This window comes from Arachis ipaensis, chromosome B6 (assembly GCF_059453495.1).
Source record: "Arachis ipaensis isolate K30076 ecotype BB chromosome B6, ASM5945349v1, whole genome shotgun sequence".
NCBI classification, from domain to species: domain Eukaryota; kingdom Viridiplantae; phylum Streptophyta; class Magnoliopsida; order Fabales; family Fabaceae; genus Arachis; species Arachis ipaensis.
In genome coordinates this window covers 43027216-43033004 of record NC_142441.1, presented here as the reverse complement: position 1 = coordinate 43033004, position 5789 = coordinate 43027216, and the positions used below count along the sequence as shown (strand labels likewise).

The 5789-nt window shown below is 41.8% G+C and overlaps 1 non-coding gene across 1 annotated transcript; it reads right to left on the bottom strand.

Moving 5' to 3' along the window:
- Positions 1 to 600: 600 nt before the first annotated feature.
- Positions 601 to 708, bottom strand: LOC148555328 (small nucleolar RNA R71). The gene has a single exon (XR_015887547.1). It is a non-coding gene; the product is annotated as a small nucleolar RNA R71 (small nucleolar RNA).
- Between the last annotated feature and the right edge of the window lie 5081 nt (positions 709 to 5789).

Sequence of the window (5789 nt, the reverse complement as noted above, 5' to 3'; positions counted from 1 at the left end):
TTTGCATTTTATTTAATTTTGCTATTATGAGCTGTATGTTTCTTCCGTCAAATGACACGTTCACTTCCTGATCCGCGCTTGCTAATATTCGATCCTGAAATTGAAAGGACAATTTCACGAATAAGGCGAGAACAGTGTAGGTTAGCCCGCTCTGAGGGCGGATCTGAAAGTGAATTTGAGGAAGAAACCAGCCTCCGTTCTACTGATTCGGTTGTTTTACGTGCAGAAAACATGGCAGCTAGAAGAGTTACCATTCAGGAGGAAGGAGCTCCTGATTTTACAATGCAACCGTTTCAAGCGCATCATCCAGCGGTAGCTATGGATTTTGAAATAAAGACCGCACTGCTAAATTTGATGCCCAAGTTTCATGGCCTACCTGCTCAAGAGCCTATCAAGCACTTGAGAGATTTCCAGGCAGCCTGTTCTACTGTCAGGCGTGATGGCATTGATGAAACTTCAATTCTGCTGAAAGCTTTCCCGTTCTCTCTTGAGGAGAAAGCGAGAGAGTGGTACTACACTCAACCCCTAGCAAATGTATCCAACTGGGATACACTCAGAAAGGAGTTTCTGGAGAAAATCTTTCCATCTGAAGTTACTGATAAACTAAGGAAGGATATCTCTACAATTGTTCAGGATGACAATGAGACTCTCTTTGAATATTGGGAGTGCTTCAATAATCTTCTGGAAGCATGCCCCCACCACATGATTGACAAGATCGTGCTACTCAGATATGTCACACAAGGAATGAGGCCCCAGGATAAGACCACATTGGAAAGTGCCAGCAATGGGTCTATGAAGAAGTACAAGACCACTGATGAAGCTTGGCAATTGATCAGTGATTTAGTTGAATCTACTCGGAACCACAAACAGAAGCAAGGCCGTTCAAGGGCCGTTGCAGAAGTATCTTCTGGCATAGAGACTGCTGCTCTAAATCGAAGCATATGTGAGATGACCAACCTGCTGAAGCAAATGCAGTTGAATCAACAAGCTCAGCAAACCCAACCACAGCAAAACCAACAACTAGTCCCACAAAGAATTTGTGGAATTTGTGCTGATTACAGTCATTACACTGATGAATGCCCGCAGCTCCAACAAGAAGACAACATGGTGGCATCCACTCACAACTTCTATGACCGCCCCAACCAAGGGTACAATCAAAGTGGAAATAATAACCATGGATGGTAGGACAATTCAAACCAGAATTGGAGGGACAACAATAATAGAGGAGGCAGAGATAATCAGGGAAATCAGAGGTGGAATAATAACAACAACAGGTAGCAAAATCAACCTTACCGAGCACCTCACCTGAGGCAAAACCAAGGACCACCGAACAATCAGCAGCAAACCTCTCAATTTACTCATTCTTCTGTATCTTCTAATGAAGATTTATTACAAGCTTTTGAGAAAAGACAACTGGCCATGGAGAATACCATCGTGAACAATATTAACGCCAGTCTGAATGGTTTCACCTCTACTCTGCAAGCTTTTATGTCACATCTTAGTTCAGCACAAAATTCCAGTAACCAACCTTCAAGCACCACTGGAATCCCCTCTCAACCATTACCCAATCCAAAGGGAGGCATTAATGCCATCACCCTGAAATCCGGAACCACACTGCAGGAGAGGAATCAAGAGGAACCAAGCTCACCAGAATACGCCTCAGCTGAAGAGGTGGTGGAAATCGAAGATGTTGAAGAGGAAGAGGATATACAGGACATAGCTGAAGAAGAGATAGCTCCGCCACAGGAAGAAGCACAAAAAGGCGCAGGCACCACAGAAACACTACTCCTATTCCATTTCCACAACTTGCAAGGAAGCCCAGGAAGCAGCTGGAACCTGATCCTAAAATGGTAGAAATATTCAAAAAGGTTGAGGTAACTGTTCCCCTTTTTGATGTTATTCAGCAGGTACCTAAATATGCAAAGTTTCTAAAGGACTTATGTATTCATAAAGACAAAATTAACGAATTAGAAACTATTCCTTTAGGTAGTTCTATATCTGCTTTAATGGGAGGATTACCTGAAAAATGTAGTGATCCAGGTCCTTACATAGTTAGTTGTACTATTGGTGGTGTAGTAATTTATGACTGCATGTGTGATTTAGGAGCATATGTCAGTATAATGCCTTTGTCTATATATGATGTTTTAAGGCTCTCTCCCTTAAAAAGGTCGGCAGCTCGTTTTGTGTTAGCAGATAAAAGCATTATTACAGTGGCTGGAGTTGCTGAAGATGTTTTGGTGAACATTAAAGGGCTCACATTTCCTACTGATTTTTATATCTTGGAGATGCCCCATAATGATTCAGATAAGCCATCATCAATCCTACTTGGAAGACCATTCCTGAAGACATCAAAATTCAAATTGGATTCTTTTTCAGGAACATACTCCTTTGAAATAGATGGCCGCATAGTGATCTTCAATCTGAATGGAGTCATTGACAACCCCCCAGAAGATCGTTCTATCTTTCAGTGTGATGTCATAGACGAAAGTGTGGCTGAAGTTCAAAAAGAAGAGTTTGAAGAGAGGCACACTGGACAAGGTCCAAGTGTGGGGACCCTCTTAACTGACAATGAGGACACTTCGCCATTTTCGCAAGTCCCAGATAATCCAGAGCCTACCCATGATCAGAAGTTAGAATTGAAACCTCTCCCTCCACATCTCAAATATGCTTATCTTGAGGATGAGCAGAAGCTTCCGGTTATTATTGCTAGGGAACTGACTTCTCAACAAGAAGAGCAGTTACTTGATGTACTGAGGAAGCATAAGAAGACAATTGGGTGGAGTTTGGCAGACATAGTGGGAATTAACCCTCAAGTATGCGGAGCACAGAATATTTTTAGAAGAAGGAGCAAGACCTGTCCGTCAACCACAAAGAAGATTGAATCCTACCATCTTAGAAGTTGTCAAAAAGGAAGTGACCAGATTATTGGAAGCCGGTATCATATACCCCATTTTAGACAGTGAATGGGTAAGCCCAGTACAAGTGGTGCCCAAGAAATCTGGAGTCACTACCGTGAAGAATGAGCATGGAGAGCTCATAGCAACTAGAGTTCAGAATGCTTGGAGAGTCTGCATTGATTACAGACGTCTCAACCAAGCTACCCGTAAGGATCACTACCCACTTCCATTCATTGATCAAATGCTAGATCTCCTGTCAGGTAAATCACATTATTGCTTTTTAGATGGTTACACAGGTTATTTCCAGATTCATATAGCTCCTGAGGATCAGGAAAAGACTACTTTTACATGTCCTTTTGGGACTTATGCTTATAAGAGAATGCCTTTTGGCTTGTGCAATGCACCAGCTACTTTCCAAAGGTGCATGATGAGCCTTTTCTCTGATCTTATTGAGGACTGTATGGAAGTTTTTATGGACGATTTTAGCGTTTATGGTGATTCTTTTAACCTTTGCTTAGATGGATTATCTAGAGTATTAGATAGATGTGTTGATACAAACCTTGTATTGAATTTCGAAAAATGCCACTTTATGGTAAAGCAAGGGATTGTATTAGGACATGTGGTATCTAATAATGGCATTTCTGTAGACCCAGCAAAGGTGAATGTTATTTCTAGTTTACATTACCCCTCTTCTGTGAGGGAAGTCCGTCCATTCCTTGGCCATGCAGGTTTCTACAGGAGATATATTAAGGACTTTAGTAAGGTGGCACTTCCCTTATCCAGATTACTGCAGAAGGACATTGAGTTCGAGTTCAGTGAAGATTGCAAACAAGCATTTGATAAGCTGAAGACTGCTCTAACTCAAGCCCCAATTGTAAGAGGACCCGACTAGAGCCAGCCGTTTGAAATCATGTGCGATGCTTCCAACCATGCAGTAGGAGCAGCGCTGGCTCAGCGTGAAGGTAAGGATCCTTTTGTTATTGCCTATTTGTCTAAGACTTTAGACACTGCCCAGTCCAATTATACTACTACTGAGAAAGAGCTACTTGCTATTGTTTTCGCTCTGGATAAATTCCGAGCTTATTTACTTGGTACTAGAGTAGTAGTGTATTCGGACCATGCAGCTCTAAAGTATTTATTAGCTAAAAAGGAATCCAAACCAAGACTTATACGTTGGATACTGCTGTTACAAAAATTTGATTTAGAAATAAAGGACAGGAGTGGTAATCAAAATTTAGTAGCGGACCACTTGAGTTGCCTTGAACATATTAAGGATGATTCTACTCCTATAGATGATAATTTTCCTTTTGACAACCTACAAGCAGTATCTGAGGTAGTCCCTTGGTACGCACCTGTTGCTAATTATTTAGTTAGCCGCACATTTCCTCCACATTTCTCTAAACATCAAAGAGACAAGCTGAAAAGCGAGTCTAAATATTATATATGGGATGACCCATATTTATGGAGATGTGCCGCTGACAAGATAATTAGACGATGTGTACCTCAATCAGAATTCCAGTCTATTTTAGAGGCCTGTCACTCATCTGAGAGTGGAGGACACTTTGGCCCTCAAAGAACAGCTAGAAAGATCTTAGACTGCGGATTCTGGTGGCCTACTCTTTTTAGAGATGCTGCTGAGTTTTGTAAATCTTGTCATCCATGCCAGAAATTTGGTAACATATCCAGGAGGGATGAGATGCCTCAACAATATATGCTTTTCTGTGAAATTTTTGATGTATGGGGCATTGACTTCATGGGTCCATTTCCAAATTCTAGTGGATATTTTTATATATTGTTAGCTGTGGATTATGTTTCCAAATGGGTGGAAGCAATTCCTACCCGCACTGATGATGCTAACACTGTTGTTTCCTTTGTGAGAAACCATATTATATGTCGCTTTGGATCACCACGAGCGATCGTGAGCGATCAAGGCACCCATTTTTGTAACAGGAGACTAACAGGATTGATGAAGAAGCATGGGATAATCCATAAAGTTGCAACAGCTTACCTTCCCCAAACTAATGGGCAAGCCGAGGTGTCAAACAGAGAAATTAAGCGTATCTTGCAGAAGATAGTAAAGCCTCATAGAAAAGACTGGAGCACCAGACTACAAGATGCACTATGGGCATACAGAACAGCATACAAGACACCCATTGGGATGAGTCCCTTCCGCTTGGTTTATGGAAAAGCTTGCCATCTCCCAGTTGAAATAGAACACAGAGCCTTCTGGGCAGTTAAGGAGTGCAACATGGGAATTGAGAGTGCTGGAGCTGAAAGAAAGTTGCAACTGCAGGAACTGGAGAACCTTCGCCTGGAAGCTTATGAGAACTCCAGAATATACAAGGAAAAGATGAAAGTTGTGCATGATCAAAACATCAAGAAGAGAGAGTTCCAACCTGGAGATTTTGTTCTACTTTACAAATCTCGACTGAGGCTCATGCCCGGTAAGTTGAGATCAAAATGGGAAGGGCCATACAGAATAGAGAAGGCTGAACCGTATGGAGTTTATCACCTAAGCCATCCTTCAAGCTCTGAACTTATTAAGGTTAATGGACAACGCCTGAAGCTATACCATGGTGAGAAGGTGCAGAAAAATAAGGAGCTTGAGATCTTCTTCCTGGAAGATCCCCACATCGCAGCAGATTGAGCTATAGGAGCGTCCAACTTACGGACGTAAAAGCAAAGTGCTTGGTGGGAGACAACCAACTGCGGTATGATCGTTCTTTTCTTCACTTTTAGTTTTTCTTCTTTAATAACTCTTCTCTTTATTAGTACTTCCGTGCTCTTTCATATGCATATCTTTATATTTCTTATTAAAAAAAAAAATTTTGCCGCGCGACGCGATCGCACCAGCGACGCGTCCGCGTGGCAGGAGGAGTGAAGAAAAATCAA